The sequence below is a fragment of the Canis lupus genome, chromosome 11 (genome assembly GCF_048164855.1).
Source record: "Canis lupus baileyi chromosome 11, mCanLup2.hap1, whole genome shotgun sequence".
Taxonomy (NCBI): domain Eukaryota; kingdom Metazoa; phylum Chordata; class Mammalia; order Carnivora; family Canidae; genus Canis; species Canis lupus.
Window position 1 is genome coordinate 69,327,538 of NC_132848.1, and position 18,426 is coordinate 69,345,963.

An 18,426-nucleotide genomic window follows, 5' to 3' on the forward strand; every position below is an offset into this window, starting at 1 on the left:
ATTATTTAATGTGAGCTATTAAAATGGAAGTTGATTTAGAACATACAAAATGTCTTTCCAATACTTTGACAACTATAAACTGGGATTACCTTACTAGACCAATCTGTTAAAATTAAGTTAAAAACCATAACAATATTTTTTTGTGGGCTCTGTCCCCACCCAGAAGTGAAAGAAAGTCACATTCCTTATCCACTCTCTCTTTACCTACAAACACAATTTTGGGAAGGTTTCTCAGAGTGTCTCTCATGAGCCTGTGGTTATAATCTGGCATCCAACATTTTTCTCCTCTCCTGTTTGGCTTTCTCTGGAGACATCTACTTCAGCTGACTTTAAGTGTCGGGCAATTGCTGCTACATCTCCACTATTAGTGACCATCCAAGACTTTGGTGAAACCAATATAATATCACTGATGCCCTCCAAGTGTGTTCCTGTCTTTGTTGCTGCCTGTGACACCAACAATGCATGAAGTCCTCTTCAATTTTCTTCTACGTATGAGCTGCACATTAGTCTACTGTGGCTTGAACCCTGGTGTTTGCACTTGAATGTGCTTTAACCTTGTCAGACCTTCTACCCCTCTTATGTTACACTCTCTTACATAAGCTATGTCTCCATAGATTTACCAAAAAAACCCACACAAAAAAAACAAAAGTATAATAAACGAACAAACTACACAACCAGCCAAACAAACAAAAACAAACGGATCCTTCTGAATTTACTTTCATTTGCTTTAATTTACTCACAATCCCTAGAACTCAAGTGAAAATTCATGTAGGCTGATCTGAAAGCTGTCTTTTGATGCCATTAGATAAAGTTTCTATGCCTAGGGGATCTCTCTTCTTACCATTCAGTTTTTCCTAAGAGATGTCTCTGTCTCTTATACATAAGACCCTACTTAGCACATCGACACATCCCGCAAATTTGCCCAGAAAATCTTTAACAAAGATGTATGAAGTCAAGATAAAATCTTGAGGAGAGAGAGATGGCAAACAGACAAATGAAAAGATGCTCAACATCATTTATCATCAAGGAAATGCAAATCAAAACAAGATACCACCCCACGCCAGGTCAGAATGGCTACAATCAAAAACACAAGAGACAACAAGTGTTAGTGAGGATTTGGAGAAAAAGGAATCCTCTTCACTGTTGGCAGGAACACAAATTGTTGCAGCCACTGTGGAAAACAGTATGGAAGTTCCTCAAAAAGTTAAAAATAGAATTACATTATGAGCCAGCAATCATATTACAGGATATTCCCCCCCCCAAAAAAATACAAAAACATTAATTCAAAGGGATATATATATACCCCTATGTTTATAAAGAGCATTATTTACAATAGCCAGCCAAATTATGGAAGCAGCCAAGTGTCCATCAATAGATGAATGGATAAAGACAATGTGGTATATGTACACACACACACACACACACACACACACACGGAATATTTATCAACCATATAAAAGAATGAAATCTTATCATTGGCTAGCTAGAGTATGATGCTAAGCAAAATAAGTCAGAGAAAGATAAACACCGTATGATCTCATTCACCTGTGGAATTTAAGAAACAAAACAAATGAGAGAAGAGGAAAACAAAGGAGAGAGAGACAAACCAAAAAACAGACGCTTAACTATAGAGAACAAACTGATGGTTACTAGAGGGAGGTAGGTGGGGGATTGGGTGAAACAGGAGATGAGGATTGAGGAGGGCACTTGTCTGTGATGAGCACAGGATGATGTATGGAGTAGTTGAATCATTATATTGTATACCCCAAACTAATAATAACACTGTATGTTAACTATATTGGAATTAAAATAAAAGCTTAATAATCATAATAAAGAGGTTTGAAAAGATTAAATCTCCTTTTGGCGTGTGTATTTTAAACAATTCTCTGGATGTTCCTCTTTTAAAATTGAATATATTATTATTGTTGAATTAGTAGTAGAATTTGTCAAAGTTCACAAATGACACTATCTTGTACACCAAAATATCCTAGTTCTTTTTATGATACAGTGTCAAGGCACAGGAAGAACTTCTTTCATAGTAGCTTGCATCTTCTTCAGTTTTAAGATATCTGGTTCTCTGGTTTTGTTTTTTCTTTTCTTTTCTTTTCTTTTCTTTTCTTTTCTTCTTCTTCTTTTTTTTTTTTTTTTTACATTTTCACATTTCTAAAACCAAGATATTACTTATGAATCACATGTGCACTTAATGTTTGGGGTTTTACATATATATGTATATATATATATTTTTTTTTTTACTTCAAAATATTTGAGGATGAATTCAAAGCAAATGATTGCTTTGAATCAAGGAAATACATTATCAGGTTTTGACTATTTTTTAATTGTTTTTGCTGGGAAACTGTATTTGGCCTGAGACGTTTCCAAACACACATGTAGTAACAGTAATATTATGTGACTCAATGAATGATTAAGAAGGTGACCTTTAACCCAGGTTTTAATGAACATGACTAAGAAAACTTAATCAACTTGGTATAAGATGTCTTAACTGCAAAAGTTTCCCTGGAAGGAGACATGGAATGTGTAACTACAAAATAATTGTTCAGAATTGTGATATATATTTTGGGTATGTTATTTTCATGTGAATCTACATGGAACATGCATCACCCTTAAGACTAGTCAACAAGTATTTTGCCTGCGTGAACCTGACTTTAACATATGTTGGTTGTTGACAGGGCAATTATGTGTGTGAACCCTCCATGGACAACCAATCTTTGTCCTGTTACCTGACTATGGGCTGTGCCCTGACATCAATCACCTGTGTCTTTCTACTTTGCACTACTGTTTTTAATGAATTCCTAGTAAAAGAATGTGAATAAACTGGCATAAATGAATCCCCACTATGGGGAAATAACAGATATTCTCCCAGAACATTCCATAAGCAAATTCTTCTTAATTTGGAACTAAGAATAGCAAATTGCCTCATATGCTCCAAACTACAAAGTGATGCAGACCAAGAGTTCTCCCAATTTCTCATCATCCTTGGAATCTTTACCACCTACCACTTCAGTTGCAGATCCCGTTTGGTCAACAATTGTTACCTCTCCCTGACCTGAAGGCCATAATGATGAAGCAAACATGTGGATTGAACCATATTGAGGATGCTTCTGATGTGTTGATTACTGAACACAGTTTCCAACTGTGCTCCAAGGGACGTCATTGACAGAAGACACGACAGGAATGTATCTCCTGGGGATGTATGATATGGTACTGGGAATACTGGACTCAGACTGTGCCAGATCTTATACCAAAGTTCTGCTGCGCATACCACAGACAGTATAAACTCTCCCATCTTTATTTTTGCTAGTTTAATACAGACCTCTCCAAATTGCCAGGTCTCCTAATTTGCAATAAGTTCCAAAAACACCCATCAGGCCATCTTGGCCTTTGAAGAATCTGTATCATTAAGGTTCAAGTGATGGCTAAATCTAGTCCCTGGAATGGTTGTGTGGAAATCAACTGGGATACTGGTTCAAAATACAGATGCTTTTCCTCCACCCAGGAGCTACTCAATCTGAATATCCAGAGGCAGGGCTCATCCCAAAAGCATGCCTGGTTTAGAAACTATTGATTTAGTGAGACGCCCAGCAATACACTATCACCGGTAGAGTAGGGTAGCAATTTACCCGTGCTCCTAACAGTAGTGGGTAGAAGGAGTGCAAACTGCCCTCCCTGGGTAGCCTAGAGGCACAAGAAATGACTTCCCAGTCATTGTCATTCTCAATTTCCAACATAAAGCAATATTACCCTCATGAGGGCAAATAAGATCCCAACACAAACAGGAACTCACAGTTAGAACGTTGCTACAAACAGGTAGATGCCAAAGGTCCATCATTCAAAAGCCAGCCTCGTCTGAAAGAAACTACCATAAAGACATCTGATGTTTTATCAGCAGCACATTGCTCAGCTTCTGGTTAAAAAGTAGTTCTTTGCAGCAACCCAGTTTTAGCTGTCCCCAGGGCTCTGGCGGGAAACAAAGTTTGACATTATTTTTTTTCTCTGCCAAAGGGGCACCTCTAGCATTGACGTGTCAGACAAGACACCTGGTCAGGAGCATGATAATATTTCCCACTGAACAAGTTAAAACCCTCTCGTTTTTTTTTTTTTTTCTTGAATTGCTGTCCCCAGATGCCAGTCCCATGAGCAGCCTCTACCTTCACAAAGCTCCACTCCTGGTATCGATAGGTCCATGTGCCAAGGAACCTAAGGAGAAACATGGTTTGACATCCTGGGGGCAATTTCTCTCCTAGAGAAGGGCAGGCTTCCATTGCTCTGCCTTGCCTCTCATTAATGTGCCCAGCTAGGCCTCTTTCCTGCTCTACTTAACTGCATCCACTCCATTATTGATCATATTGTGTGTAATGGTACATTTGCTGAGGAAAATGATGATTACCCTGTAAAGAGAGGGCGGTATATGGGATCTTGTGTCTATACAATTTAGTGATGCTATGGAGTCTGCCTCAAATAAATGCACTGGAGATGTATTCTGGATGAATGGTGTTAGGAGCAAAACCAGTCCCTGAGATTAAGACAGTCTAATGTTGCCTTCTACACTGGAAGCCAGGGCTACTCCAAAAGTTGTTGTTTCACATTTTGCCTCAAAGGATTTAACATGAGAAGCCTTGTGTAATCCCTAAGTGGATACACTATAATTTTGACATGGGACGATGTGTCTGCGTCACCACCTTTTTGCATTTGCTGTGTTTTCAGTCTCTCATTTACTAGTTTATTTGGCATATTGTAAAGTTAAAAATGTTGGTACATTCTTGTCTTGTTCTTTGTGTTGGAAATTGTATGGGATTTTAATCTTTTGTAATTCATGGCTATTTCTTCTGAAAGCTGATAATTGCTTCAATTATATCCTACATTCTACTACTTCTACTATTACCAATACCTCCTTTCCCAGCACATTTTTCATATTTAACTCAATCAGTCATGATAATAAAGGGCTTCATTTATTTCTTTTATAAGTTGTTGAACTGAAGATGGGAGGATCATTGAATCAGTCAGATTCCAATCAGGAGACAGAAATGACACAGTAATCTGAACAAGGAAAGTTTAATGAAAAAGATTATTGACTACCAGAGGGGATTATCTACTAGCAATAGGTAACTCTTACATAAGGGAGGGGGGCAGGATGAAAGAAATGGATGGGGGGAGCAGCCATTGCCTCTAGAGTTGAGGCAAAGGACCCCAGAGAGCCCTCCTTCCCTCAAGGACTGAGATGCAGACCTCCTTGAAAAGCATGCGATCATGACCCACTGCATGGCAGAGAAGTATGCTGCACCAGTGCAACTCTGCAAAGCTACTCTCTGGAGTGTGGGAGAAGCCACCCAAGAGGGTAATGCTCATGAAACTTGCTGGGGCTTAGCACTCTACTGGTGTCCCATGAGCTCCTGGCCACCTTACACTGCAGACGCAAATAGAGAGCACGTGAAGCCAGGAAGACAGGCCCTTGCCTTCTCGAGTGTCCCTGCAGGATCTTCTCTACTAAACAGCTTAACATGGTGCATGCTGGCAAGGAAGAAATGTTTCATCCCCAAAAGCAGTACACTGAAGGGTAGATTGGGCGTTGCGAGGCAAGAGTCGAACAACTGGTACTGGTACAGTCTACCTCTTGCTATTCAGGTACAACATGTACCCTTCTCTACACAATTGAATTTCTTTACCACCACCAAATCAGTCTATGTTTTTATCCTCCAGTATGTAGCTATCCTTTGTAGAAGTGAATAAGTTCTTACCATTTCCCTAACATGAAGAGATATAATGTCTCAACAGTCCTTTCACCCATCACTACCTTTATTAATTACTCCTCAAATTCATAGTCCCACTGAACATTCTGTTCCCAAACGACTAACTATATTCTACAGCACATCCTCCCCTACACAGTATTTCCGTGGTCATTAGTCCTTTTCCTCCCAAGTACTAAGCTTTGTTTCCTTGCCTAATCTGAGGTGACATGGATCAGTGATGCCCGCTTCCCCCGCCGCTTCGTCTCTATTTCCTACCCCTCATCATCACTGTGTTTTAGTAGCTGATACCTCATAGTGCCTTAAGATGCCAACGTAGTGGAATACGGATAATATGGGACACACGTAACAGACAAAATTAGACAAGTAATCATTAAATCTTACTTTTAGCAACTAATTTCTTTGCCCAAATAGGGGAATTGACTGATTTGATTTCTGACTCATGTCCCTCCCATCTCTACACTGTTAATGAGAGCCTAGTGACCTACAGTCATTGAGGAGAGGGATAAAGAGAAGCAGACTCGATCATTAGTTCATGAAAAGTTAAGACTTAACTACACAATGTGCCTTTTATTTATTCTAGTGTTTTTCTTCAATTGTTGCAAATCTGTGATTTGTTATATTTGACCCAGTGGAAGTCTCGCAAGTCACACTGACCTATTAATAGAAACTCAGCCTCCTAACAACCAAGAAACAGAGCTCAGGCCTGCTTTATTTCTCCACTTGCACCTCAATAGCAGCAGTGACCTTTGTCTATCATACACCAACAGTGTGGAGGGCATCATATTTCTACTGACATCTCTGTTTGGTGTGTGAAGCTATTTCCAAAAAGCTTCATTTATTTAATCTTCCAGCTGTCTGAAAATCTTTATGGGTGACCATTTTTAGCTTGCCCTTTACCCTTTGCTTTCTGAACCTAACCAGGTTCTTGCTGGAGGCTCGCAAAGGTCTAAGATCAGTAGGAGAAGAAAGTAGAAACTGGATGTCTAATGAAACAGAAGTCAGCTAGAAAAGTTCCATAAAATTACTTTGGGGAGAAGCTGGTAGGAGAGATGCCACTGTGTTTTTATTTCTACTATCACAACACAAAATAATTAATCGGTAAAAAAATACTTTTTGTTTAATAATTGCTGTTCTTCATTAGTGTGAACCAAGGGCACAGTCTATCTAAGACAATAACATCTGCACCCCATATTTCATTATCACCAAACTTCACATTTCACACAAAAGCATTGCTAGCACAGCCTTACAGCTTTAATTAGTTTCTGCCATAGCTGTGAAGGTCAGCCAATTATTGTGTGTGAAATTTCAATATGAAGTGGCTGAATTGAAGACAGCATTGCAACAGTGTGGGATTCTGTGGTGCTGTAAATCTAGCATTTTAGAACTATTCTTTAAAACATGAGATAACATAAAATAATCATCGGGTACGTACAGTTTCAAGGGTTACTGGTTAATTTCACATGTGCTTTGTGGGGGGAAAAAAACCATAATTTCTGATTGTTTCTTGAATTCCCTCCATTACACCGTCATTATCTCTGACACAATTGTTAAGGCTGATCCATGTTTTTATGATTAACTTGTTTTACTCACTTAGAACTCCTCTGAAACATTTGATCTAGGAATAAAGCCTGGTTTTACCAAGTTTCACCTGATGGAAGGTTGAAAATATTCACACACATACACACTTAAACACTATATTTGATCCATAAAAATGTAGATAATGTATTAATTGATTAGGTCCACTTCGGAGTGTCCCTTTTACTAAAACTGTTTTCCTAGCAATCCAATTTCATGAGTTTTCTATGTAGGATCATAGAAATTCAGAGGTGGAAAAAAAATCTTGATGCTTATCTGGTCTAGGGTCCTTTATTTTATAGATAAGGAAATGTGCCCAAGAATAATACCAAATTTCTTTCATAAAGTCACACAGCTCCTTAGCAGTATCGCCAGCAAGAAAACCCAAGTTCTGTCACCCTGACCTTGTGGCTCTCCACAAGCCCATTTCACTATCACAGAAAAATTTAGGTAAGGTGTACCACATGATATATAAAAGCTCCCAATTTTGCTCAAGCATTTTTCACAAGGTTTGGGTTTTGTTTGTTTTACTTTGTTTTATACTTAGACATCTAGGTAGTTTAATACTAATTCAAGCAAACAAGTATTTTTGGGGTCATCCTCCAAGCAAGGCAACCCACAGGCATTAGAGATGTCCAGGATGATTAAAATGCTCTCTGTAAGCTTCCAAACCGGCAGAGTAGATAACAAAGAGGAGGAGGAAGAGGAGACTGTAGGAATACTGGAAACAGATAAGTCTGATTAGAGGAGAATAAATAAAGACAGAGCTGAGCCAAAGAAGGTAGCCCAAGGCTGAGAAAGGAAGAAGAAGACTAGAGGATGTTTAGCAGCATACCTGGCCTCCACCTGCTAAATGCCAACAGTCACCCTGGCCCCAATCCTGGAAATAAAAATTGTTCCTAGTTGGGGAGCAGGTTGTAGAAAGGGTGGCAAATTCACTTGAGAACCACTGATCTAGAGTCTAGTTTCTAGATCATAGAGTACAGTGAATCCTAGAAGACTTCCCAATTCCAAACAGAGACTCTGCTTCAGCCTTATTGGAATGCATGATCCCTTGACCTTCCCTCATTTCCCAAACTACCGGCTGGGAAAGTAGCATCACTTATTTCAAAGAAGCTTAGGAAGCTAAGGGCTAGACTGGAGTCACTTGATTTGATGATTTGGTGGCCAATAGGAGGAAACTAGATTGTAGTAGATTGAGGAATAAGTGAAAGTGACTGAACGGTAAGCAGAACAGCAGATGTGTGTGAATTTTCTAAAAACTTAAAAAGCAAAGGAGAGAGCAGAAGTGATGCAATATGTCCAAGGAATTATAGGGTTGAGCACTCTCAACCTCAGGAACAGCTGACATCTGGAGTCAGGGAAGTCTTTGTTTGGGACGAGTGGACTGCCCTGTGATTTTTGGGGGGATATTTTGTAGCACCCTTGGTTTCTACCACCAGATACCAGTAGGCATCCTCCCTTTTAGGTGTGACAAGAAAAAAATGTCTCTGGATATTATGAAATGTCCACTATGAGTTAAATCTCTCCTGATTGAAAAGCCCTGGATTAAGAAGATTTTTGGTTTTCAATTTAGGGTGGACAGAACTAAGCAAGTGTTTAGGAACAGAAGAAAAGACTACTGAATTGGGAGAAACTAAAGATGCAAGTGAGAGCATCTGAGTGGTTCAGTGGTTGAGTGTCTGCCTTTGGCTCAGGTCATGATCCCGGGGTCCTGGGATCAAGTCCTGCATCAGGCTCCCCCCAGGGAGCCTGTTTCTCCCTCTGCCTGTGTCTCTGCCTCTCTCTGTGTGTCTCTCATGTATAAATAAATAAAATCTTTAAAAATAAAAAAAGATGCAAGTGAGGGTAGTGAAACTTGGGGAGAGGGACATAATATGAAAAAGGTAATGAGAAAGAAGACCAAGAATGCTTGGAGAGGGGAATGGACTTTCCTTCAGAGCCAAGTAAAGAGGGAGTTCCTGAAGTGGAGATAGAAGTTAAGAGCAGCCAAACCAGAGAGTCTTGAACTTTTAAGTAAAGTAGTAGATGGGCTTCATCTGATGATAGAATCTGAGAGTGGGGGAGTCACTATAAAGTTGAGAAGCAAACTGTAGATCACTGCTTAGCTGAGGTTAGAGAGCATACGTTTGCCGCAGAACTAGGAAGACGTGCATATTTGTTGCTTATTTAATTGACCTTTACTGGGAGCAGGATCGGAGAATGGGCACTTCCAAGGACTAGGAACTGTCAAGAGCAGAACAGCAGCAGGACAAGTGATAAAGGAAGATGAGGGCGACGTAGGAAATCTGTGTGAGTTACATGAGGCAAAAACTAAGGTAAGACGTACGTGAAGTCAATAAAGGGGCGATAGCTTGAGAAATCAGGGAAGGCTCAAAGGCTCATGCATCCTAATGAAGCTGAAACAGATTCTCTGCTTTGAAATTGGGAAGCCTTTGTATGATCCATAATAATCTATAGTCTAGAATCTCGATGCTAGATTGGTGGTTCTCAAATGAGTTTGACAAACCCTCATCCCTGCCTGGGGGCATTTGGTGATGCCTGGACATTAATCCGTATTATCAGGATTGGGGTGGAGCAGCACTAGTAGAATCTAGTGGGTAGAGGCCACGGATGCTTCTAAACATCCTACAAGGCACCGTACAGCCCCCACAAGGAGTTATCTGGTCCGTAATACCTATAGTGTCTTTGTTGAGAAACCCTGCTCTAGATTAAAATTAAATATCTAGTAGGTTATCTAATGGAAACTCTTGGGAAATTTTTAAAGAAAATTAAGCCACGGGGCACCTGGCTGGCTCAGTTGGTAGAGCATGAGACTCTTGAGCTCTGGGTCATGAGTTCAAGCCCCATAGTGTGTGAAGAGATTACTTTTAAAAAAAAGAAGAGAGAAAAAGAGAGAAAAAAGAAAATTAAACTGCTGAAAGGTCCTTTTACAATCCTATTATACCTAAGCATTAATTTTTATAGCCTCTCAGACAGCAAGAACCTCCAACTGCTTTTATTCATATATTCATTTACTGTTTCACGCAAAATAAGTTACCGTGTTTTATTATGGGAGCCATATTAAGCATTGGGAACATAAAAATAAAGCAGATGTAGACAAGCATTAACTCGGAGAAAAGTATTGCCATGGACTGAATTGTGCGCCGCCCCCCCCCCCCCCACATTCATACATTGAAGCCCGAACCAGTGTGACTGTATTTGGAGATAGGGTCTGTAAGGAGGTATAATAAAGGTTAAATGAGGTCATAAGGATGGGGCCCTGATCTGACAGGATTAGTGTTCTTATAAGAAGAGGCACCAGAGAGTGTGCACTTGTTCACTTGCCTCTACCTCTCCCTCTTGCTCCTGAGTGTGTGTTCTCTCTTTCTGTCTCTCTCTTTCTCTTCCCTCTCCCCTTGTGTTTAGGTCATATAAGCTTATACACTAATGGTGGCCAACAAGCCAGGAAGAGAAACCTCACAAGAAACCAACTATTCTGGGGCACCTGGGTGGCTCAGTAGTTGAGCATCTGCCTTTGGCTCAGGTAATGATCCTGGGGTCTGGGTATTGAGCCCTGCATCAGGCAGGAAGCCTGCATCTCCCTCTGTCTGTGCCTCTGCCTCTCTCTGTGTGTGTCTTATGAACAAATAAATAAAATCTTAAGAAAAAAAAAGAAACCAACTATTCGGGCTCCCTGATTTCAGACTTCCAGCATCCAGAACTGTGAGAAAATAAGTGTCTATTGTTTATGCCACTCAGTCTATGGTATTCTGTATGGCAGCCCAAGCAGACTAAGATAGGCATATTCTCCTGTTTATCTGTTTTTATCCCAAGCCTTGTCCCAAGCAAATGCCAGTTTTGCCTTAGGAGCCCTCCCACTTCAACCTAACCCTTTGTCTTACTGTCTACTCTTCCTCCTACCTTCGGCAGTATGAGAAATGGATCTGACTTTGAAATTAGGCAAACCAGATCCTAAACTGTAGCACCTAACCATGGAAGCACTAACGATTAGCACTTAAGCCCTCTGAACCATAATATCCTCACTTATTAAAACAGACATAACCACTTTCACTTAAATAACTTAAATGAAAAATAGGGTGAAAATGCCTAATATTGCTCTAATAAGGAGCAGACTCTCAACAGTTAACAGTTTCCATTTTCCCTCTTGTATCACAATTGTATTCGAGGGCTGTTTTCAAGAATTATTTGGTTTATTTGGTTCTTCCCAACTGTCTCATTAGATGCTGGTCTAAAGAAGCTGAAGTTCTCCCTCCCTCTCCCAAAGAATACCCTGAAGAATTCTGAAAACAGAAAAATTCCCATTCTCTACAATTGAAACTTAAGTGATGAATTTCTGGCCCTATAACAACTAGAGAAAGCAGTGGTATTTTGACGTGTGAGTACCTGACTGGTATTACAAAATGAAATAAATATGTAGTTTTTACTAAAAAAAAAAAAAAAAAATCAAGCAAAGAAAATAAAATAAAGCCTGTGTTTATTTCCAGCATATCAAACCACTTAAGCATTTTTTTGTGTGTGTGACTTCACATGATGCAGGAGTGTAACTTATCACCCAAGTATCTATCAGTTCCTACAATTCCCTGGACCTCCATTATGTGCCAAGTACTGTGCTAAGCTGTTTACACCTGCTAACTCATTTAATCCTCGTAGAAGGCCTTGCTTCCCTAGCATGACTTGCTGGATTATGAAATGAGGGACATAAACCTCCATTTGATATCTATGATGATCCCTTCTTTTGTGCGATAAGACAATCTGTAGATTGTCAACTCCTCTTGGGGGAGATAAGAAGAGTTGTAATGATTCCTGGAGGTGCTGGATGGCATCTGAACTGAGGAATCTGGGCCAGTTTCATTTGGCAAAAGATTATCACTAGTTTCAGATCAATTTTTCAGGAAATTTCTCCAAACTATGTCTTGAATCACCTTATCTTTACCCCCCCCCTTTTTTTTTTGAATATCAACAAAGGAGACAAAAGCTCTTTTCATGAAGAGTTTTTCATACATGGCAGCTATTTAAAATACAGGTCGTCTCTCTGGTTCATCATCTGTAACCATGTAGTGCCCTGTGGTTGCAGGGAGGGGATGGGTGGGGGCAGTCAGTACTCTCCCTAACAAATAGGAAACTCAGCTATTGTTGCTAAGTGACCAGGTCAGGACACCTGGTCTAGAGATTAGAAAACAGACTGTAGGACCAAAGAATTGGGAGATCGGCACCCATTAGTGGATGCTCTACCCTTTGCCTTCCAGGCTCTCGCCTCTACATGTAAACTTTCTCCTTTTAGACAATACAAATTAGTAAAATCCTCCTAAGTGACCAGCAGGGATCTACCCTGGCTTTTCCTAAAATAGTCCATCACCTTTGGCTATCCAAGATAGTAGAAGCCATCCTTCACAGACTTTACTGGACTCATTATTTATTCTCTGGGTTCACTGATACAAGCTACATGAAGGCAGGGACCGTCTTTGTTACTATCTTATCACTCCTAACAGTGTGCTAGAAACATCACAGACTAGCATAGAAATCATTCTTACAGAAGGAAGGAAAGGAAGAAGGGAGAGAGAAGGAAAAAAAAGCTATCCTAGACCCCAAACATGGCGAAATCCAAAGAAATCAGTAGACTGGAATTGCTCTTGGTATCAAAATCCAATATTAAAGTTGGAAGGAATCTCATAAATACTACTGAGCCCAATCCATCTTTACTGAGGTTCAGAGAGTTCAGTGTTTTATCGTGCTCACAAGTTCATAGCAGAAGTCTCCTGGTCCTTGGTCCAAGAGCCCTTCCCTTGTACTGTGTGGCCAACCTGATGAGTGCCTCTGACCTCTTTGTCAACATTTGCTATGTTTTTAAAAGATAAAGCGTACTTTACTGGAGCCACTAAGAAATATATGATGTACTTATTTATTTATTTTATGTAATAGAGAGACATAATCAGCTTAGTGTTTAACAATGGAGCATTTCCTGTTTCTGGAGTATATATGTGTGGGTCTGTATGGAGATGTGTGGGTTTTCATTTGCAGTTTAAGCAGAGCAAGATATGATGTCTATAGGGCTTTCTTCATCAAAGGAGAATGATTTAAAGGAATTCAATGACTCAAATTCTCAACAGTATCCTCTTATTAAGGAAAATGCCTCTAAGGTTTTGGAATTGATACAGCAGAGAAATTTAATGAAACGCTCTTAAGATTTCAAATCCTAAAATGTGCTGTGTGCACACTGAATATTGTGATTTGGAAGAAATAATCTTATAATTCCCAAGTTTAATGTCATGCCTGTGAATTAAAAAGTTAGGCCAATTAGAGTTTCTCGGGAGACAGCAAATGGCCAACTGCCAACCCGGGAAAGACGAGCTGCTGGGTTCTGACGCCAAAACAAGAAGAAAAGACCTCAGCGATGAGGGGGATGCACCTTCAAACATGGAAGGAAAGTTTCCACAGCCAGCCCTCTACAACCTCACTTCACCCCTGAGTCAGAACCAACAGCTGTTTCAGGAGTAGTTTTGAAAGAGCATAATATCAAGGATTTTGAACTTAAAATGTTATATTACAAATAAAACAAAATAAGATGTTACATTACATTTATATAGTGCTTTTAATCTCTATAAAGTACCTCCCCTCTCATTGATTAGTGTAACACCCTCCTCCCACAACAAAGACTAGAATGTATTATTTTGTGTCTATTTGTTAGATAAAAAACCTGAAAATTGAGAAGTTAGATGGTCTCTGAGCATTGATTAGAAGTCTGTTTCCTGGTACCCGGTCCCATCTTTCCACTTCACCTTGCTGAGGACTTTTTGGAAGGGTAAGCTTTTTCTTTTTTTGGAGGGTGAGGGGTAGCATGTTAAAAAACTAAAAGATATAAACAAAATTAATGGGAGAAATAGAAAACCGTATTCTGTTCATTCACTCATGGTGATCTACTGTTGTCATTTCAGATAAGGACAATGGAATAAATAAAATCCACAAATATACAAGGCTACCTTGTTAGGAAGATGAAGCCCGTCTCTCACAAAGCTATTCAAAGAATGGGCATAGGTGATGTGCTGTTCACTTTCACCTGATTTGAACTACGTGTCCTCTACCTTCTTCAGCAATCCTCTGCATAGTAGTGGTAATATGAGGTGAAATGGACACAAGGATCAAAGAAGCACAGATTTGGAATAATTGGCTCCCAGGTAGTTAAGAGCTTACTGTTTTAGTGATTTAGCAAATTGGGTTCCATCTGACAAACAATAAATGACTTTCGGGAAGCCATTCTTCCATAACTTGTAAAAATATCTTTCAAGTATCTCTCTAATACAGAGTTCTAGCCATTGGGATTCAATATTTTAAGAAATATCTGTAAGTAAACTAAACCTCTAGAGATTTTTCCCTTTTGACTCAACTCTTGTTTTAATTCCAGTATTTCTCGGAAAACACTGATTGATTTACTATGGTCAATTATGAGATGTTTTTAACATTAGGTGTAATATATCTGATTTGTGACCCCAGGCCTCAGATGTTTTATAGCTGAAATTTAAAATGTACACCATAGCCTGGTACAAATAGGCTCACCTGTAAGCTCATAAAAGCCTCCACCTGCTGTGTTATATTTCTTTTCTCACATCTTCTGATTCTACCCTTGATTTAGTTATGATCCATATCAAACACTTAGCAATGCATGATTTCAAATGGTTGATGGTAGACTAGTCATGAAGTAGTGTAAGCATCATGCTGAAAGGTAAGATGCCACAGCCTTGATGGAGGCTGGCTATACACGATAGCAGGCATCGCAGAGGCAGAAAGGAATGGCCTGACGTGTCAGCAAAAAGCCTAAGGTTAAAAGCTTAATAGTCACCTGTTGGATTGTCTTTCCTGCCAAACTGTAAGATCTGTGAGGTCTGTGTCTGCTCTACTCACCACTGAATAGCTGGATTGTAGCTCTGCCCAGCACATGGGAGACGACAGTATGTATGCGTGGAAGGGATGATCACGAGGATGACCAAATGCATCACGAGGAACAAAAAGCACAAGTTCAATAGTAGTTATCAGAGTCAAAAGCTGTATTTCTCTATTGCTTTCCTCTTACCTTTTTAGTATTGTTTGTGGATTTCTGACAAACTCATTGCCATTTTTTATATAGTTGAGATGAGCTGAGCAAACATCAACCACTGCCTGTTGACTCTTACTAAAGACAGGTCTTGGTGGTGTAAGTTCTGTTAACACACTCTGATCCATAGCCAGAGACTCAAACTACATCTGTGTTAAACTCTCTTGCTGGCTCTGTTAGTGTTTTGGTCTGGAAAAAAAAAAAAAAAAAAAAGTTTTCTGACCTTTAACCCTAATCTTCTCCATCACAATGTGAACACACCTCAATTCTGCCCTGGGAGCAGTCCTGTCAGCTGTCTGGATCAGTTAGCTTTTTGCTGTATAACAAACCACCCATCCTTAATGGCTTAAAATAATGACCATTTTATGTAGCTCATGATTCTGTGTGTTATCACTTTGGGCTGGGCTCAGCCAGGTGGCTCTACTGGACTACTGTGGTCCCTGTTGCTCTTGATTGAGCTTACGCACATATCTGGAAGGCTCAGACAGATGGCTGGTATGTCTCTTTGCAGGGTCTCTCATTCTCCAGCAACCTAAACCAGACTTGTTCATATGGTGGCAAAGGGCAATAGAAACTGTGATGTTTCTTATTGCTGGTTCAGACCTCATGTTCAGACCACATTCTATTGGTCAAGGCAAATCATTAGCCCAGATTTAAAAGATAAGGAAATAGATCCCCCTTTCGATAGGAAGACCATTTTTGCAATCTACCACACCATCCTAGGGTCCTTTAAGTTTTTATTAGCTTCATTCTTTCCTCATATTTCCCCAAAATAAGTCTTTTTTTTCTGTTTGTCTTGGGTCAAACCTCTGAATGTCACACATTCATTCCACAATATTTATTGAGCATCTACTATGTATCAGGAACTATGGTAGGCTCAAAGCTCACCAGAGCATGGTTCTTGCTTTTAAAGAGCTTAAAGCTAGAGAAGAGGGCAAATATTGAAGAAAATGGTGATAAGAAGCAGAATAAAGTATTCTAGGAACTACAGAAACATAGGTGAGGGCCAAAATGGTGAGCCGAAAAAAAATTCCTTGGAAAGATAGTGCTTAAATGAACAGGTATCTTTTAGATCAGTGCTATTCCAAGTATGCTCTGTGAACTAGTGGCAGCCTTCAAACTGTTGCTGGCCTGGTTTGAGACAAGAGTAAGAGTTTAGAAGACTTTTAGAAATTTGGTATTGCTGCAAAGTCCAAGCGTGTGATGCTTTTAAAGTATCAGTCTGCAACAAAGTGGAATTTAATTTTAAAAAAATGATCTTTTATCAGAGATAGTCTGAGAAGCACTGACTGGGTAACAAAGGGTAGAAGAGAATCATGCGTGTGAGTTCCCAAAGCACATCCAGGTCCTAATCCCTAGAACCTCTAAATGTTATCTTAATGGAAAAAGGATTTTTGCAGACGTGATTCAGTTAATGATCTTGAGATGAGGAGATTATCCTGGATTATCTGGGTGTGTGCTAAATGTAATCACAAGTATCCTTCACAACTGGGAGAATGAGGGAGATTTGACACTGACAGAGGAGGATAAGGCAATGTGACCAGAGAGACAGAGACTAGAATAATGTGAGCACAAGCCAAGGAATGCCAGCAGCCACCAGAAATTGGAGAAGGCATAGAACAAATTCTTCACTGGGGCCTACAGAGAGAACACGTACCAGCTGAACCTTGATTTTGGACTTCTAGCCCCCAAAACGGAGAAAAATAAATGTTTGCTGCTTAAGCCACCACGTCTGTGGTTTCCATAGGAAACTAATACAATGTGTGAAGACAAGAGACATGGAAACAACACAATACATTTGGGGATCTACACAAAGTTAGAAAATGGGGTAAAACATATATGTAGGGAGGAGGAGGAGAGATAAGGAATAAGAGGGAGGCAGGAACTGGGAACACCAAGGATCCCAACTTTATCCCATATTGACATTTGAGAATTAATGAGAAGCCATCTACTTCCCGGTTGGTGAATGTGGTTATAGTCTACAGGAGGTAAAACACAGAAATATTGCTCATCAAACTCATTTCAGGAAAAAAAAAAAGTACACTTTGCATGAGGTTAAAAATTAAGACTGTGTTAATGCTAATTGTTGAGTACTCTAAACTCAGCTATCTCAGGAGAGGAGACTTGGCCAAATTTGACGAGAAAAGCAAGGAATAAAGATTGTTTGCCTTTATTTGCCACTTCCTCTAAGAAGTGGATGCTATAAACAAGCTACTGAGCTAGTAAAAATAAATAAGCTGTCTAGCCAATCTTTCTAGCCTGAAACATGCATGCATACACATGTGTACATCAGCGCACACGTGTGTGCATGTGCACACGTGCGCGCGCACACACACACATACACACACACATTGCAAGACCAGCCTACCACACTAACCCAAAAAGGAAAGGGAAAAATCATTAAGGAAAGAGTGGGGAGAGACTAAAGACTGGCAATTGCTAGTGACATGTTTACTAAATATGCTTTAAAACATTAAACATAACATTGGAAAGCAGAGGAGCCAAATGGTTGGAGAAGCCCACTGATTACAATTCAGGTTAGGTCTCCGATTTGCTTTCTCGGCACTTGGCTTCACATCCGGAGCCCAGCCAAACAAATCTGCATCTCTGGAGTCTCCAAGCAACTCCCAACTTGGCATTTCTGACACAGGAGAGCTAGCCAGGAAACCCCTCTTTGGAGGGGAACCATTGGCCAGACTCACTCTATCAACATCCAGACATCGTAGTTAATTACAAACACACAGGACCAACCTGACAGCCAGCTCTGCAAGTAGCAGACACCAGCCTTCCCCAGGGAACTGGCTTGGCTCCAGTGAGTACTCCCAGCGACAAGAACCCTTTTAAGCAAGACACTCTTAGGGCTCACCAGATTGCGACAGGTTTTGTATTGCCATGTAAAGACATCCTCCTACCACCACCACTTCCTCAGAAATACCAGATTTCTATTCAAAGACAGTGAATGGAAATCCCTGGCAATAAGATTATATCCAGCATTAA